Here is a 20,278-nt window from a genome sequence, read left to right on the forward strand (position 1 = left end):
AGTCCGAGTCGTTACGTCAACGGGGCGTAGCTACCACATGTCGCTGATTCGTCAGAACCCTCCTAAATGCTTCAGGTATTACCGCCAAAGCTCCAGTCCCCTCCTGTGTTGGTGTCAAACAGGGCCGTCAACAGGAAGAGACCCGCGGGCTTGTTCAGCCCCCATACTTAGCTGGTGAGATCATGGTATCAGCAACAGCTGGGTTGTGGGTTTGGTTCCCACTTTGACTTATCCCTGAATGTATGATTTATCGTGTGAATGTGTTTCATGTAAGTGGGTTTGGATATAAATACTGGTATGTGGTAACAGTAAGATCCTTTCGCTAGTTGTATAACTTAGCTTCATGTAATAACAAGCATATGATTGGGGTCAGTTAACTCCTGCTGTGGTTGTCTTAGGAGTTTATAAATAGGTGCTAAATGGGTTAGGAGTATTTTAGGGGTCAGAGGTTAGAAACATGAGGAATGTCCCAGATCCTGCCGGTATGGCCAGAGACATAACATCCACGCCCCAATCACACACACACTGTCTGTCTCACTATCAGAGAGCAGCCTTGTGTGTGTGTGATGTTTGGATTCACTTGAAGTTCTAACTCTGTGCTACAAGGTGTCTAAAGAGAATATGGTTCAACGAGCCAATGATATATTAATGTGAGACCCTCTCAGTGTAATATCATGTTAATATGTAGTACACTTGTTAGTGCAGAATGACAAACCGATGTACACACATTCCCCCCAGTGACCATTTCCATCTCTAAGAAATACATTTCCTCTACAGACACTTTATGACCCCTGCCCTTTGACCTCCCTCCGGCCAGCAGCATGCTGGGTAGTCACAGGAAACGCCGCCTGCGGAGGGCCGACGGCCTGGTCACCACCGTGACCGTTGACACTTGGCCTGTAATGTGAGCTGAGGGACCAACTGTACCGCTAGCGACGTTTAGAAATAACAAACGATGACAGTTGAATGGCCCGGATTTTTACGGCATCATATATATCCTTTGTCAAAGAGTAAACGGGAGAAAGACGTCCTCAAATATTCTGTATGTCAGAAGGGAGACGTACAGCACTTTGGTGGCTAAACATTGATTTAGTTTAGAGTGTAGTCCCTCCCACTTATCTCCTCAACGTTTCCATTACTCCAGTTTGGCAGCAGCAGCAGCAGCAGGCCTGTGATACCACTAACTACAGCACTAACCACAACCCCCTTTTCTCTCTCACACATCTCTCTCACTCTTAACTGTGCTGTTGACCCATCACCTCTTTCGTCCCTTTCTCCCTTCATTCATTAAGAGCTATTTTAAAACTGTAACTCTACCTGCCATTGTGTGTGAGTGTGAGTGTGAGAGTGAGAATGGGGTATACCGCCAGAGTGTGTGTCTGCTTTTCACAGCCGACACTCATCACTGCGAACAACTGGCAGAATAAAGGTGAAGGCCTCCTGTGGTGCAGCGGTCTAACTTGCTAACCACACCGCTCGCATTACAAAAATACATGTACACACAGTTGAAGTCGGAAGTTTACATACACTTAGGTTGGAGTCATTTAAAACAAATGTCTTGTTTAACAAACTATAGTTTTGGCAAGTCGGTTAGGACATCTACTTTGTGCATGACAAGTAATTTTCCCAACAATTGTTTACAGACAGATTATTTCACTTATAATTCACTGTATCACAATTCCAGTGGGTCAGAAGTTTACATACACTAAGTTGACTGTGCCTTTAAACAGCTTGGAAAATTCCAGAAAATGATGTCATGGCTTTAGAATCTTCTGATAGGCTAATTGACATCATTTGAGTCAATTGGAGGTTTATCTGTGGATGTATTTCAAAGCCTACCTTCAAACTCGGTGCCTCTTTGCTTGACATCATGGGAAATCAAAAGAAATCAGCCAAGACCTCCGCACTTGGTGGCAGCATCATGTTGTGGGGGTGCTTTGCTGCAGGAGGGACTGGTGCACTTCACAAAATAGATGGCATCATGAGGGAGGAAAATTATGTGGATATATTGAAGCAACATCTCAACACATCAGTCAGGAAGTTAAAGCTTGGTCGCAAATGGATCTTCCAAATGGACAATGACCCCAAGCATACTTCCAAAGTTGTGGCAAATGGCTAAGGACAACAAAGTCAAGTTACTGGAGTGGCCATCCCAAAGCCCTGACCTCAATCCTATAGAAAATGTATGGGCAGAACTGGAAAAAGTGTGTGCGAGCAAGGTCTACAAACCTGACTGTCAGGAGGAATGGGCCAAAATTCACCCAACTTATTGTGGGAAGCTCGTGGAAGGCTACCCAAAATGTTTGACCCAATTTAAACAATTTAAAGGCAATGCTACAAAATACTAATTGAGTGTATATAAACGTCTGACCCACTGGGAATGTGATAAAAGAAATAAAAGCTGAAATAAATCATTCTCTCTAATATTATTCTGACATTTCACATTCTTAAAATAAAGTGGTCGTCCTAACTGACCTAAGACAGGGAATTTTTACCCGGGTTAAATGTCAGGAATTGTGAAAAACTGAGTTTAAATGTATTTTGCTAAGGTGTATGTAAACTTCCGACTTCAACTGCACATGTTATTCAATCATTGCATACAAACTGCTCGCTCGCGCATGTCTACTTAGCTAGACACTAAAATAGAACTTGGTTCTATTTGTGACGCGCTGCAAGTCCCACCTATCCCATCTCCTCATTGGTTTTTTAGGGGCATATAACCACGTGGGGGATTGAAAGTTGAACTGAGGTCCACACCCCAGTCCAGTTGGTGGTGGTAATGCACCTTAAAGTTGGTTGCCCACTGTCATATAAAGTCCAAATAAGAAGTCTGACAGAAGAGATCAAATTGAAAATTTTATCTGTGGATTAATAACAACCCAATGTTTATGCCAGGAAAAATTTGCAACAGCAAGCTAGCTAGCTGAATTGCCATGAATGTTTCATGCTTTTCGACCTGTCCCCAAATGAATATAGTTGGTTCGGAGTATGTTTGGATGTTTCAACCTGCGTGTCTTGAGCACATCTGGTGTGGATAGACAAAATCAACTTGCGCACACCCAGTCTGGTCAGCAAGTAAGGCACTGCATCTCAGTGCTAGAGGTGTCACTGCAGACCCGGGTTTGATCCCGGGCTGTATCACAGCCAGCCGGAATGTCCTTATCCGTACGGAAGTTGCAGCGATGGGACAAGACTGTAACTACCAATTGGAGATCGTGAAATTAGGGAGAAAATGGAGTTAAAAGTACCACAAAAAAAAAATAGCGAAGATGAAGAATGTAGCAAGACAAGAGCGTTGTCGCGTTCTGCATGCTTGGGATTTTCCAAGACCGGCGCGGGATTCTGTCTGCTGCTCTCACAAAGGTCACAGGTCGTCTTCATGGTTCCTCTCATTACAAACCACCATACTGAAGCTAATAGCTTTGGACTGAAGAGTTGAGGTGTGGCGTGACATTTGAAAGTAGACTCTTTGCTCGTCCCAGACTCACTTGTGAATATTGTTACAAAGAGTTCCTCTGTAGTTTGGTCTGATTTCAAATCGTATTTTACATGCAGTTAGTAAGTTGTCCAATTCCTGGAAATTCACTAATAACCATGCTGCAGCGAATAACCTAAATCTACCTAAATCTTCTGCGGCATTAATTGTACATTTGACTCAACGTTTGCTCTGTTTTCTGATGTGAAGAGAATAGTTCATTGAAGTTGATGACGTACCTTTTTTGTTCAGGTCAACTTCAAACCACAGGTAGGAAAACATTTGGCAGACTTTATATGACACGTGTCAAACAAGGCAGAATCTATCCCGTGACACATTTCAGGCTCACGCAATGATTTGTATGGAAATTACATTAAATTCTCTGGCAACAGCTCTGGTGGACATTCCTACAGTCAGCATGCCAATTGCACACTCCCTCAAAACTTGACACTTCTGTGGCAATTGTGTTGTGTGACAACTGCACATTTTAGAGTGGCCTTTTGTCCCCAGCACAAGGTGCACCTGTGTAATGATCATTCTGTTAATCATCTTCTTGATATTCCAAGATAACATGGGTTATCTCGGCAAAGTAGAAATGCTCACTAACAGGGATTTTCTGTGAAAAATGTCTGGGATCTTTGATTTCAGCTCGAGAAACATGGGGCCAACACTTTACGTTTTGGGTTTATATTTTTGTTCAGTGGACATTATAAAGGGGCATATTTTTCAGAATAAAACAATGGCCGGTTTGGGTGGCAGTTGTATGCACTGTTTTTTTTTAAATAGCATAATAGGTGATACGTATCTGGGACGTGATTTTAAATATTTTTAAATATGGCCCTTGAGCTGACTGAGTTTGACACCCTTGTTGTACAGGAACTAGCTATCCCCTAAACAAAAACACAAAGCCCCTCCCTCTTCTCCTCGTCATTGTGAACAAGTGTTTCTCTGCATTGTCGTCATAGTCTGTCTCCTCCCCTCAGTGTCATTGATTCACACTGCTGCTGGCTGCCTTAGGGTGTGATAAACACACGTCTCTCCAATGTGGCCTCGCTGAATCAACCCCATCTGATTCACCCTGGCACACACACAATCTCTCTCTCTCTCTTTCTGATGTAGGCCCACCACTCACGTTTGTTTTATCAGCTGTGGTAACGCTAAGCCAGAGATCAGGTCCCCCTCCTCAGCCCCGATGCCCCTGATAGATATGACAGTGGCCCTCGTTGGCCTCTTTCCACGATGACTTCATGCGGAATAGAATGTGTGCCGCACCTTGATTCCATTCTGGAATGTCCACAAGGATGAAATCCACCAGCCTGGGGAAGTTCTCAGCTCTCGTATAGCGAAGTCAGACTGGGAGAGGAATTCCAAACGATATTTCTGTGTGTGTCTGTGCAGCCTGCCTGTGAAAACAGATTAGAAACCCTTTACTGACCAATGCAGGCAGGAATGTGTTGGACCTTGAGCCTCACTCGCTCGCAGGCCAGGGGAAATCCAAGTGCTCATCACACCCAACACTCAGAAAACATTATCCTACAGATCCATCAACTGGTTGACGCGCACACACACACACAGGGTCGGGGAGTAACTGATTACATGTAATCTGATTACAAAAAACGAATCAGTTACATTACCAGTAAAAATATTGTAATTGGATTACAGATACTTTCGAAACACTAGATGATTACATCTTGGATTACTTTTCAATTCAGAAAGGATGTTTGCAAAAAAATACATGGACACTTTTCTGTTTTCTCAATGACGTTCAGTCAAACATTGAAAAAAGGCACAAGTTTACGTTTGTTCCACATGAGCAAGTCTGAGCACAAGTCAGAGACCACTATGATGACACACCAAACACGGTTGATGGATTCTTTTTGTCTTCTTCTAATGCCTCTTAAACGGAAAGGGAACCAAAAGTAACTGAAAGTAATCAGATAATGTCACTAAATTTGGGTAATCTAACAATTCCATTACTGATTTCAATTTTGGACAGCTAACTAGTAACTAACGGATTACATTTCGAAAGTAATCTACCCGACCATACACAAACACACACACACACCATTGTGTGTGTTTGTCCTTCTGTAGCTCAGTTGGTAGAGCATGGCGCTTGTAACGCCAGGGTAGTGGGTTCGATCCCCGGGACCACCCATACGTAGAATGTATGCACACATGACTGTAAGTCGCTTTGGATAAAAGCGTCTGCTAAATGGCATATATATATATATAATTACCAGCAGTAAGGCTTTTTAGGATGAGGAACTTGCTCAGTGCTAGGTCGTCCAAGCCCTCCAGGTGTGTGTGTGTGTGTGTGTGTGTGTGTGTGTGTGTGTGTGTGTGTGTGTGTGTGTGTGTGTGTAGTCATAACAAAGACACAGAGCTCTGCTCCACTGTAAACAAACTGAGCTGGAGACAGCCCACTGCCCTTATCTCTCTGCTGTCACAAGGACTGTGTCAAGAATGCCCTTGAAGTGAGTGTGTGTGTCAACTTCTTCATCAAAAGTACTACTTACATGGTGGTTTTATTTCAAGCTAGTTTGAGGGTGTTGTATTTTATTTCATCAAAATATATACATGTTTTTAGGAAACTACTCAAAGTAGCTAACTATAAAAGCCTGTCAACCATTTTAATCTGGTGATGATGGTTTTAGGATGTGGTTTCCTCAAACCTCCTTGGTTGAATCTGCTCAGTAGTAAGTCCCTGTACCAGTAACTTTTTCCCAGCTTCATTCACATTTCAAGAAGCACAATTATACGTTTGAGAGTTCCTGGCACCAGTTGTCCCTTTCCCCAGTCGCAACAGCCCATTCTCCCTGCTCCTCTGCCCTGTAAACTTAACACAATGTCAACTAATACACAAAAGCTGTTATTTCTTCCTATTCCTGTTTTCCAATGTGGCGCATTCACAACCATGAACTGAGATATCTGCTATGAATGGGCTCCATCTCTCCATTCATTCGGACTAAAACGCACCAGACCACCAGACAACAAGCACTAGAGACTACGTGTGAATGGGAGATGGCACAGTACAACCATTCACATAAGTCAAGTAGGTTCAACTAGGATTTGAGTGTTGCCTTTTTCACTGCAGTAATACATGTAGTATGGCTATGACCTCTAACTACTCTGGCTCCTCTGAAGAACGTGAAGTGTTCAACCTGAATGACATTGGCTTGTGTTGACCACACAACTACGACATGAGTGTGCATGGCATAAAATCATGTAGGAATGGAGCAGGGTTAACCCACATGGGCACACAGAACAGGGCATAACTCCCCTCAAACGTCCTCCAGTAAAACTAGAAAGTTTTAATGAAACGTAGAGAGAGCGAGAGAGAGAGAGATTAAACGGTAACACGAGAATAACGTCACTCGCTCTCAGATGTAAGCAGACTGGTCCGGAGAAAACCGCTTGCGCCTCACTCATTCGTGGTCGAAGAGAGAAAGCGTGGGGTAGAAATAGACTTGGACCAAGGAATCGTGTGGGTAGAGGCAGCACACGGCATTATCCACAAAGAAACGTGTAACGCAAAAATAGTGGTTTTAAAAAGTTATTTCCGCAAGTTGGATTTTTTTTTTTATTGAAAAGCGCCCATATTCATCGCTGGACGTTTTGCAAAACGTGGAAAACCTACCCGTAAGTAGGGAGAATTATTTATTTTGCTTTTGCCATTCAATCCGTTTTTCACCTATAGCCTATTCCCGTTATTCACTTACACTGATTTCCTATACAATGTATTTTCAACAATGCTTAGATTACTTTAGAGAAAATGTCATAGTAAATGTAATTGTTTGCATTTGTCTGGGAGCGGCTGGTTCGGCGTTGTGGGGAAACCAGATTGACGAAAAGTTTGCCAGGCAAAGTTTCACATTCTACTCTTCCATTATTTTTCATGTTATTACAATGTTATTAGGCATGTGTATGTACGCCTGCTATTTCAGCGGTTTCCGTCAAATTAACTGTCAAATTAACTTTGAACAAATTACACGTCAATAATAGGACACATAGAAAAGGTATATATGCCTGCACAACAAAAAATAGTGCCCTTACAAAAAAAAGATAGCAGTTCGAAATTGCAGTAAAAGTGCAGTAACTGCAGTGGACTGTTGTATTTTAGATGCAGTTGATCTGCACTTATACTTCAACTGAAGTTACTGCAATAGAAACACACGTGTTATTTTGAAGGCAGTATTTGCTGCATACTGCAGTTATACTATGCTCTAATCTTTTTTCGTAAGGGAATGAACGATATCTGATTTTAAAAACACAGCTTATTTATACCTGGAAAACATCCAACTCATAATGTAAACAAATGCAGATGTGAGAGTTGTCACTGAGGCAGAAGTAGCTTTTTTTCCCCTCTGACCTAGTGGATGGCCAGTTTGGCTGATCTTAAATGGTCCAGAGGGAACTCCCTGAACTGTGATTTTGGTGGAATATCCCAACTAGAATGCTGACCTGTCAAACTGAAGGACAGAAAGGAGAGGACATATCTTTCCTGGAGGGGCTTTTGAGACTGAAGTGGATATAAATAGGCAACTTGCTAGAGTTTTTGTTGTTGTCGTTTCTGACCCTACTACTCCCCATCCCCCCTTTTAAAGCAACAACCTGGAACCATATCCCACCTGTGTGCGTGAGCACGTGCACTTCTGTAAGCCTATGTGTGGGAGAGCCCTGGGGGGTAAGAAATATTATATTACTGGCGAAGGTGAAGCCTTTGGACCCCTCTATTGTCAACCTCATAATAGCAGTGATACAGAGATTGTGTCCCATGAAAACCATCTCATATATGAGATCTGCTATATAGGCCAGCCTGGCCCTCTCCCCTTTCCTTAGTTAGCCATCACATAGCTCTGCAGGGGGAGTTGGCTGCCAATACAATTGTGTAAATAATCCAAACTGAAGTGCTGCAGTAAAATATTGATTTGTGTGAATAGTGGATGTGGCACTGTGTTGAATGAGAACGCTTGTTTTTGTCCCAAGGCTCAAGCCATTTAAGGAGTGTCTATAGCAGCAGTCGTTAGGGAATCAATAACTATTCACCGCAGAACAAATCAAATTCTATTAGTCACATGTGCTGAATACAACAGGTATTCTTACAGTGAAATGCTTACTTACAAGCCCCTAACTAGCAATGCAGTTTAAAAAATACAAATAAGAGTAAGAAATAAAAGGAACAAGTAATATAATAGCAGCAGTAAAATGACAATAGCGAGGCTTTATACAGGGGGTACTGGTACAGAGTCAATGTGGAGGCTATATACAGGGGGTACTGGTACAGAGTCAATGTGGAGCCTATATACAGGGGGTACTGGTACAGAGTCAATGTGGAGCCTATATACAGGGGGTACTGGTACAGAGTCAATGTGGAGGCTATATACAGGGGGTACTGGTACAGAGTCAATGTGGAGGCTATATACAGGGGGTACTGGTACAGAGTCAATGTGGAGGCTATATACAGGGGGTACTGGTACAGAGTCAATGTGGAGGCTATATACAGGGGGTACTGGTACAGAGTCAATGTGGAGGCTATATACAGGGGGTACTGGTACAGAGTCAATGTGGAGGTTATATACAGGGGGTACTGGTACAGAGTCAATAGCGAGGCTATATACTACAGGGGGTACTGGTACAGAGTCAATGTGTGCGGGCACTGGTTAGTTGAGGTAATTGAGGTAATATGTACAGGTAGGTAGAGTTATTAAAGTGACTACGCATAGATAATAACAGAGTGTAGCAGTTCTAGTCCTAGTGTTAAGTTTCTCTCTGTTACTTTTCTCTTGTCCTTTTCTATGTTTCCTCTCACAGTACTTGCACGAAATTCCCAAGACACATTTAGAAAGACCGGACCTTTAAAGTAAATAGCTAAACATGCTGCCATTCATTGTCACACTGTAGCCAACCCTGAAAGCGTGGCAGTGGCATGCTGCAGCACAGTCACTGTGTGGTCTTGGTCAGAAGTTGCCACATCATAGAATGGGGACTCACCTGTGTCTAACAATAAAGATGGCAGCCATTGGACGACCGGCTGTGGAGTGAAAGACTGGCTGTGGTTAATGCTGGAGGTCCGAAGAACGTGGCGTCCCTCAGAGCTCCATGTTTGGACCAATAAAAAACAAATTCAATCAAACAGGCAACAATCATTATAGGCCTGCTGGAGAAGGCTCCACTGTTCTGCTCGGTTCAGCTCTGGCCTCAGGAAAAGGGGAACATATCCACTTCCTCCTGCTGGCTGTCTGGGCAGGAGTGCAGCAGTCGGGAAAGTTCTTTTAATGTTATTGTTTTTTCTTCTTCTTCTTCTCCCTTTGCCTAAACAGAATGGTGAATTATCAAAGAGTGGAAAAAATCTTACCAGCCTCTGCTTTTTTTGCGGCCTGCCTGGTGCTGTGAGTGCAGTTGGCGATTCTTTTAACATCATATAAAAAACTCTGCGGACTTCGACTGGCAACCAGTTCATACAGACCACATAGTCTGCTCTCCAAACTTCAGCTTTTCTGCTCTTTGATGACATTGTCGACATGTGTGTGTCATCAGTCCAGGCCCCTGACCTCAGTTTATAGCTTTCGTCAATATGTTCCCCTTTGGCGTGGCGTCACTTAAAGCGACCTTCAATTGGAGGGTTTGGTGCGCACCTTTTTCATGCCCCCAGTGGTCGGGCCCTTTCCAAATATAAACATTTGCTCTAATGATTAAGTTAACATCAGTATTTCAAATCAAATCCAATTTTATTTGTCACGTGTCAAATACAGCAGTGAAATGCTTACTTTACAAGCCCTTAAACAACCATGCAGTTTTAAGAATACAAAAAAAATTAAAAATAATTACAGAGCAGCAGTAAAATAACAATAGCGAGGCTATATACAGGGGGTACTGGTAGAGAGTATTTGGAGACGGTTCTTAGCTGAAATCAGATCCTTTCTCTATCAGTGTGTGTGTGAAACCCGAGGCTGGACCACAGGCTCGGTGTGACAGGCCTGTGAAATTGGCTGATTAAATGGAATCTGTGGGGTCAGGGGTCAGGCTGTAGTGTGGAGGCAGGGATCCACATCTGGTGTACAGTTTGGCACAACAGGACCCCACTACTCACTACTAGAGGAGATGGGGCTTATAACATGGCTGTTTGGTTTGCGTCAGATTGCCTGAAGGGGAATGAAAAAGGTCGCAGTAACACGCCGTACTCGACTTGACTTCTTACTTTTTTTTCCATACCAGGGGTTGTGGTTTAGAGCTGGTGTTCTATAAGAGATGCTGTTACTCAAGCAGTAGGTTAGAGTTTCAGTACTGGTCAGCCCCTTCAACCACTGTTTGCATCACACTGCATCAAACTAACATGTTACAGATGCAGGAGGGGGACTAGAAGAGTAAAAGAAGAGATGTTTCACTTTCACTGATTCACTGCAGCATCTGGTTTTGACATAGTCTTTGTTTTTTTTCCCCCTTGTACCCTCTCTACGATATTCTTTGATGTTTGTGTGCAAGTCAGTGGAAGCCTTTCAACAACAACCCCCAGGAACCCTCTAAGCGATCCCAACACGCAAAAGGAAGATTTTTTTCAACGTCCTTTTGTTTCCCGAAAGATTAGTTAATTGACAGTAAAACCACCGGAGTGACTTTGAGGAGGGCTGCATGGAACACGGACAGGCGGAACCTACTGACTGACTAACTGGGTCACATTACGTTAGGAGGTTTTCCGTCACAGGCTCCCGAAAGGAGACTTTGGGGTTGAATTAAAAACAGCCGTCTGTCTGTACGAGGGAGGGTTGGGAGATGCTCTCCTACATTAGGCTCTGGATGGAAAAGTGTCACACGATTTTAGTCAGAGCACAGTGGAAAAGTAGGGCCTGGGTGTGTGTGTGTGTGTGTGTGTGTGTGTGTGTGTGTGTGTGTGTGTGTGTGTGTGTGTGTGTGTGTGTGTGTGTGTGTGTGTGTGTGTGTGTGTGTGTGTGTGTGTGTGTGTGTGTGTGTGTGTGTGTGTGTGTGTGTGTGTGTGTGTGTGCACACTGTGTGTAAATGCTTTACAGTGGTTGTATACCGGGGTCGTTGCTGTGTAAAGGGCCAAAGGAGTGGAAGCAGTTAAGGTGATGGAGTTTTTCCACGATGGTCAAAAGAAATAAAGAGTTTATTTTTAGATTTCATCCTCCTCAGAGCCATCTTCCGCAGATCATAGTAATGTGTAGCACTGTATAGAATAGTGAATACCACATTCTTTCTCTGTCTCAGCCGCTCAGTCTCTCTTCCTCTCTCTCTCTCTCGCTGTCTTTCTCCTCTGCTCTCTCTCTCTCAGTCACGCACACTGTTAAGATTAGGCAGCATCGGAGTGAATCTCTTCTCTCCTCTATTTCTCTCCCTTTCCCTGGGTGTACTTTGCTTTACACTCTTTCATACTCTGACACATTCTCCCTCCTCTCCCACTGTCCTTTGGGCTCATGTGGCTCCCAGAGATGAGGCTCTGCTGGGGGTACAACAGACACTCCCGACCTCCTCTTGGCGCCTACCGGCCCCCACCGGCCCCCAGCCTGGTCCCTTTACTGGGAAACCAGCAGGGAGGGGCCCACACAATAACAAAGAACTACCCCCTCTCTCTCTCTCTCTCTCTCTCTCTCTCTCTCTCTCTCTCTCTCGCTCTCTGTCTCGCTCTCGCTCTCTCTGTCTCTCTCTCGCTCTCTCTCTCTCTCTCTCTCGCTCTCTCTGTCTCTGTCTCTCTCTCTGTCTCTCTCTTTCAATTCAATTTTTGAAAGGGCTTTATTGGCATGAGAAACATATGTTTACATTGCCAAAGCAAGTGGAATTCACAATAAACAAGACACAAAATAATATCAACAAAATTTGGTTGGAAATTAACAGTAAACATTACATCACAAAGGTTTGAAAAAGATTAACACATTTCAAGTCTCTCTCTCTCTCTCCTCTCAATTCAATTCAATTCAAGGGCTTTATTGGCATGGGAAACATGTGTTAACATTGCCAAAGCAAGTGAGGTAGACAACATACAAAGTGAATATATAAAGTGAAAAACAACAAAAATTAACAGTAAACATTACACATACAACAGTTTCAAAACAGTAAAGACATTACAAATGTCATATTATATATTATATATATATATATATATATATGTACACAATGTAATCTCTCTCTCCTCTCTCTCTCTCTTCCTAAGAATAAGATATCCGGAGACTGACTGACAGGAGGGGAGGTGGGTGAGGGAGGAGGTTAGAGGGCAGGACCGGGGAGGTTCCAGTCTGTCTGGCTGAACAAGCAGAGGCGAGTTGGGGTTTTGTCCCATTGTGTCTGTCAATGGGTCAGTCTCAGGGAACTACGGACAGACGGACATCAGCCGTTCCCAGCTGGTCGATCATAGAAATTAGATTCAGATTCGCTGTTTGTATTCCCACTTTGTGTGGGAAGTAATGTGCCGATCTCTTATTTCTGCATGTAGCCAACATGTAACATACTAGTCTGGGGATCCACTAAAACTGGTTCCCTTTTTGCCGATGTGACACTTGAGGACAATGGACATTCTTTCCTTTACGGATTCTGAGTTCCCTGCAGAAGGATCCTTTCAGCCATCCTTAGGTTGCCGTGGCAGCAGACGTTCTGCCCGGGGTTTATGGATATTGATTGGCTGAAACTCAAGTGACCCGGGCCTCGGCCTCGCAGCTGTATGCTAATGAAAGAGAGAGATTACAGCCAATCAGAAACATCTGGCCCTCTCTGCGCATGGTGATAAGGAGATTATCATTTGGCGTGCGTCTGTTTACGAACAATGTGCTTTGAGTTGGGTTTGGTACAGGTGTTGAAGGTGACAGGCTACATGATTGTAGTGGTTCGTCAGGCTTTGTGATATGAGTGTTATGTGTTTTCGTTCGTAGCTGGGTAACATCTGAAAGATAGAACTGTTCACTGTGGTACAGAAATCAACCCCCCCCCCCTCCTGTAGAAGTCAAGAAGTCTGACCAAGCGCTGACCAAACTCTTTTCTAGCTAACAGTTAGTTTATGACTGATCTGTCCTCTTCTCTTTCCCTGTCACCAGGACTACTCCACTTCAGTTTGGATTAGCAAGGCTTCAGCGGTCATTATCACCAGCAGCTAGGGCCATCGTAGCGCCACAGACGGAAACCAACCGCCATAGCGGTCTCTGTCTTTCTCCTCCTCCTCCTCTGTTCAATTCAAATGGATTTATTGGCACGGAAAACACATGTTAACATTGCCAAAGCGAGTGAAATAGATCATGCAAAAGTGAAATAAACAATCAAAAATGAATAGTAAACATTACGCTCACAGAAGTTTCAAAGGAATAGAGACATTTCAAATGTCAGATTATGCATGTATACAGTGTATACAAATAGTTAAAGTACAAAAGGGAAAATAAATCTAAATAAATATGGGTTGTATTTACACTGGTGTTTGTTTTCTTGTTTGTTTAGGTCACAGATCTTGCTGTTGTGATGGTACACTGTGGTATTTTACCCAATAGACATGGGAGTTTATCGTAATTGTGTTTGTTTTCAAATCATTTGTGGTTCTGTGTAATCTGAGGGAAATATTGTGTCTCTAATATGGTCATACATTTGGCAGGAGGTTAGGAAGTGCAGCTCAGTTTTCACCTTGTTTTTTGGGCAGTGTGTACGTAGCCTGTCTTCTCTTGAGCTAAGTCTGCCTACAGTGGCCTCTCTCAATAGCAAGGCTAAGCTCACTGAGTCAGCACGTAGTCACAGTGGTCAGGTATTATTCCATTGTTTACTCTCTGTGTAGGGCCAAATAGCATTCCAGTTTGCTCTGTTTTTTTGTTAAATTCTTTCCAATGTGTAAAGTAATTATCTTTTTGTTTTCTCATGATTTGGTTGGGTCTAATTGTGTTGCTGTTGCCGTCCTGGGGCTCTGTGGGGTGTGTTTGTGTTTGTGAACAGAGCCCCAGGACCAGCTGCTTAAGGGACTGTTCTCTAGATCTCTCTGTAGGTGAGGGCTTTGTTATGGAAGGTTTGGGAATCGCTTCCTTTTAGGTGGTTGTAGTATTTAACGTCTCTTCTGGATTTTGATCATTAGCGGGGATTGGTCAAATTCTGCTCTGCATGCATTATTTGGTATTTTACATTGTACACGGAGGATGTTTTTGCAGAATTCATAGTCTCAATTTGGTGTTTGTTCCATTTTGTGAATTGTTGGTTGGTGAGCGAGCCCGGACATCACAACCATAAAGGGCAACAAAAAAAATCAGTATTTTTAGCCAGATTCAAATTTGATGTTCCTTTTGATGGCGTAGAAGGCCCTTCTTGCCATGTCTTTTAGATTGTTCTCAGCTTTGTGGGAGTTGCCTGTGGTGCTGGTGTTTTTTGGAACACCAGTCTTACTGAGATTTAACGCCAGGGCCCAGATCTGACAGAATCTGTGCAGAAGATCTAGGTGCTGCTATAGGCCATCCTTGGTTGGGTGATCTCTCTCTTTCTCTCTCTCCCCTTGGCCCACTAAGGTTGTGCTAAAGACGGGCTGTCCTCTTCCAGACTAGTGTTAGATGATTTTTCAAGCCATACGGTGTTTCAGGGAGATAGATGCGAGAGCTCTAAGTCTATGAGTTAGTTCCAACTGTAAACCAGGGTCTGCTAGTTAGGTGTTGAAGGGTATCTGACTCAATAGGTGATAATGACTTACACACACTGGGCACTATTCAATCAAAGGGTCGATGTGGAAGTGTCAGGGCTAAGGTTAACCAACCAACAGTCGTATATTGAATTAAAGTAGTTGAGGTGTGTTTAACCTGCCCAGGGACTGCGGTTGAAAATTAGCCGGCTGGCTAAAACCTGCACTTTTACTGAAACGTTGATTAATGTGCAATTGTGCACAGTTTTACATAGTTTCACATAGTTCATATTTTTCTATTGATTTCCTTTTATTATAGATAATCAATCCAAATATAATCATATTCTCAGTGCAAGAGGCATGGACAGCTAGTGTTTTGATATTGTATTTTGAGTGAATAAGGCCCACTGTTCGAATGGAAGCCAAGGGCCCCGGTCACTGTGTATAGGCCAGGTTAGTGGTGTGTGCCAGGTCTCTCTCTGTGTAATGAATAGTGTACGATTAATGGTGTGTGCAGCTGGGAACGCATTTGTTGCAGCACGAAAGAGTCTCCAGGGTTAGCTGCTGCTGCTGCAGGTGACTGGAGAGCTGTCACACTGGACCGGACAGGGGGCGGGATATAATGATACAGCACTCACACATGCGCATGCCGTAGCAGATTCAATGACATGAAGCGTGTTTTTATTGTCTCCCAATTGTTCATGTTAGTCTGCCCAAGGACAAAACTGTGAGCTCTGAACCAATAACCGACAGAGACAGATTCAGTCTGATTGTTTGGCAATGACCATACCTCCAGTTAAACCCACGTAAAACAGCACAGTGTCCCGAGGCCCCAGAACTCATATCCCTCTGTCTCTTGAATACAGGACTAATTGAATTCAGCTGGAATCAGCCAAAGCAGTTATATCACCACTGTACAGCCTCTCCTCTCCTAATCAACAGATGCGTCCTGTTTGGTGAAATCTCAGGTGCTGTGAAGGACAGCCGAGCACTGACACACGTTCAGTTACTAAACAAACACAGAATGAACTGACACAGTTTCAGCTTCACCTCCAAGCTCACCTTCCTCTCTCTCATTCCCTGTTAACCCCTCCCCCCTTCCATTGTCTATAAACCTGCAGTGCTCTACTCTACTTTGCTTCAATCCCTGGTCCTATCACACTTCGAGGACTGTCCAGTTATATGTTCATCTGCAGCGAAGAAAGATTTTAAAAAGCTCCAAATGGCTCAAAACAGGGCTGCCAGATTACCTCTTCAATTGGTCTATCTGAATGAATATTAGTCAAATGCATGAGAATCTCTCATGGCTTCACGTTGAAAACAAATGACTATCCAGTTTTCTGATTTTCTTTAGGAATGTTCTATTTTTCCAAAAAACACAGTATTTTTCAGGCAAGTTATTAGTTCATACTAGCAACACGCATAACCACCAAACCAGACAGGCAAACACAGGACTGCTAAGACCCAAGCCAAGGACAAATCTCATTAAATCTACAGTTTTATATAGAGCAATAGCTGAATGGAACTCTTTACCAATCCATGTTTTTCAGGCAAAAAGTAAATTGACCTTCAAGAAAAAAATAAAAGAACATCTAATGTGATAGATCATATGACTGGACAGGAAATAGACAGAACATCTAATGTGATAGATCATATGACTGGACAGGAAATAGACAGAACATCTAATGTGATAGATCATATGACTGGACAGGAAATAGACAGAACATCTAATGTGATAGATCATATGACTGGACAGGAAATAGAAAGAACATCTAATGTGATAGATCATATGACTGGACAGGAAATAGACAGAACATCTAATGTGATAGATCATATGACTGGACAGGAAATAGACAGAACATCTAATGTGATAGATCATATGACTGGACAGGAAATAGACAGAACATCTAATGTGATAGATCATATGACTGGACAGGAAATAGACAGAACATCTAATGTGATAGATCATATGACTGGACAGGAAATAGACAGAACATCTAATGTGATAGATCATATGACTGGACAGGAAATAGACAGAACATCTAATGTGATAGATCATATGACTGGACAGGAAATAGACAGAACATCTAATGTGATCGATCATATGACTGGACAGGAAATAGACAGAACATCTAATGTGATAGATCATATGACTGGACAGGAAATAGACAGAACATCTAATGTGATAGATCATATGACTGGACAGGAAATAGACAGAACATCTAATGTGATAGATCATATGACTGGACAGGAAATAGACAGAACATCTAATGTGATAGATCATATGACTGGACAGGAAATAGACAGAACATCTAATGTGATAGATCATATGACTGGACAGGAAATAGACAGAACATCTAATGTGATAGATCATATGACTGGACAGGAAATAGACAGAACATCTAATATGATAGATCATATGACTGGACAGGAAATAGACAGAACATCTAATGTGATAGATCATATGACTGGACAGGAAATAGACAGAACATCTAATGTGATAGATCATATGACTGGACAGGAAATAGACAGAACATCTAATGTGATAGATCATATGACTGGACAGGAAATAGACAGAACATCTAATGTGATAGATCATATGACTGGACAGGAAATAGACAGAACATCTAATGTGATAGATCATATGACTGGACAGGAAATAGACAGAACATCTAATATGATAGATCATATGACTGGACAGGAAATAGACAGAACATCTAATGTGATAGATCATATGACTGGACAGGAAATAGACAGAACATCTAATGTGATAGATCATATGACTGGACAGGACATAGACAGAACATCTAATGTGATAGATCATATGACTGGACAGGAAATAGACAGAACATCTAATGTGATAGATCATATGACTGGACAGGAAATAGACAGAACATCTAATGTGATAGATCATATGACTGGACAGGAAATAGACAGAACATCTAATGTGATAGATCATATGACTGGACAGGAAATAGACAGAACATCTAATGTGATAGATCATATGACTGGACAGGAAATAGACAGAACATCTAATGTGATAGATCATATCTAATGTGACTGGACAGGAAATAGACAGAACATCTAATGTGATAGATCATATGACTGGACAGGAAATAGACAGAACATCTAATGTGATAGATCATATGACTGGACAGGAAATAGACAGAACATCTAATGTGATAGATCATATGACTGGACAGGAAATAGACAGAACATCTAATGTGATAGATCATATGACTGGACAGGAAATAGACAGAACATCTAATATGATAGATCATATGACTGGACAGGAAATAGACAGAACATCTAATGTGATAGATCATATGACTGGACAGGAAATAGACAGAACATCTAATGTGATAGATCATATGACTGGACAGGAAATAGACAGAACATCTAATGTGATAGATCATATGACTGGACAGGAAATAGACAGAACATCTAATATGATAGATCATATGACTGGACAGGAAATAGACAGAACATCTAATGTGATAGATCATATGACTGGACAGGAAATAGACAGAACATCTAATGTGATAGATCATATGACTGGACAGGAAATAGACAGAACATCTAATGTGATAGATCATATGACTGGACAGGAAATAGACAGAACATCTAATGTGATAGATCATATGACTGGACAGGAAATAGACAGAACATCTAATGTGATAGATCATATGACTGGACAGGAAATAGACAGAACATCTAATATGATAGATCATATGACTGGACAGGAAATAGACAGAACATCTAATGTGATAGATCATATGACTGGACAGGAAATAGACAGAACATCTAATGTGATAGATCATATGACTGGACAGGAAATAGACAGAACATCTAATGTGATAGATCATATGACTGGACAGGAAATAGACAGAACATCTAATGTGATAGATCATATGACTGGACAGGAAATAGACAGAACATCTAATGTGATAGATCATATGACTGGACAGGAAATAGACAGAACATCTAATGTGATAGATCAAATGACTGGACAGGAAATAGACAGAACATCTAATGTGATAGATCATATGACTGGACAGGAAATAGACAGAACATCTAATGTGATAGATCATATGACTGGACAGGAAATAGACAGAACATCTAATGTGATAGATCAAATGACTGGACAGGAAATAGACAGAACATCTAATGTGATAGATCATATGACTGGACAGGAAATAGACAGAACATCTAATGTGATAGATCAAATGACTGGACAGGAAATAGACAGAACATCTAATGTGATAGATCATATGACTGGACAGGAAATAGACAGAACATCTAATGTGATAGATCAAATGACTGGACAGGAAATAGACAGAACATCTAATGTGATAGATCATATGACTGGACAGGAAATAGACAGAACATCTAATGTGATAGATCATATGACTGGACAGGAAATAGACAGAACATCTAATGTGATAGATCATATGACTGGACAGGAAATAGACAGAACATCTAATGTGATAGATCAAATGACTGGACAGGAAATAGACAGAACATCTAATGTGATAGATCATATGACTGGACAGGAAATAGACAGAACATCTAATGTGATAGATCATATGACTGGACAGGAAATAGACAGAACATCTAATGTGATAGATCATATGACTGGACAGGAAATAGACAGAACATCTAATACAGGGGTGTCAAACATACGGCCCGCGGGCCGGAACCGGCCCCCAAGGAGGTTCGATCAGGCCCGCAGGATAATTTGAAAGTGGAAAAAATGCATAAAAGACATGGAATTATTATTTTTTTTTTAAGACAAGCCGCATCACTGAGACAGACTGAAAACAGCAGACGGTATCAATGCGCCATCTGCTGCTTGTTACGACGTTGTTAAGATTGTTAATGTCTCTACCTCTCCACTACACCCTCATTAGCCAAAATGTCGTTATCCAAACGGAGAAAAGTAGATAAGGAGTGTAGAATTTTCAAAGAAAAATGGACCACGTCCTATTTATTTACAGAGATGCACGGAAAACCTTTGTGCTTGGTGTGTTTGCAACAAGTTTCGGTATTGAAGGAATATAATATTCGACGCCACTACGAGACTCATCACAGCGAAAAATATGACGGCTTGCAAGGACAACTGAGAAGAGATAAGATTAACGAATTGCTGGCGGGTCTGAGGAAACAGCAGTCAACTTTCATCCAGAGCCGAGAAGTCAGTGAAGCAGCGGTAAAAGCCAGCT

At 42.1% G+C, this 20,278-nt stretch overlaps 1 protein-coding gene across 3 annotated transcripts in view; it reads left to right on the forward strand.

Annotated features, from left to right (window-relative positions):
* The first annotated feature begins 6,507 nt into the window (after positions 1–6,507).
* LOC118385460 (LHFPL tetraspan subfamily member 2a protein-like) overlaps positions 6,508–20,278 on the forward strand; it is an 84,980-nt gene continuing 71,209 nt past the window's right edge. For all 3 annotated transcript variants that reach the window (XM_052521418.1, XM_035772600.2, XM_035772602.2), the window contains exon 1: positions 6,508–7,114. The gene's annotated coding sequence lies outside the window, so the exon portion shown is untranslated. The remainder of the gene's footprint in view (positions 7,115–20,278) is intronic.

Source organism: Oncorhynchus keta, chromosome 6 (assembly GCF_023373465.1).
Source record: "Oncorhynchus keta strain PuntledgeMale-10-30-2019 chromosome 6, Oket_V2, whole genome shotgun sequence".
Lineage (NCBI taxonomy): Eukaryota > Metazoa > Chordata > Actinopteri > Salmoniformes > Salmonidae > Oncorhynchus > Oncorhynchus keta.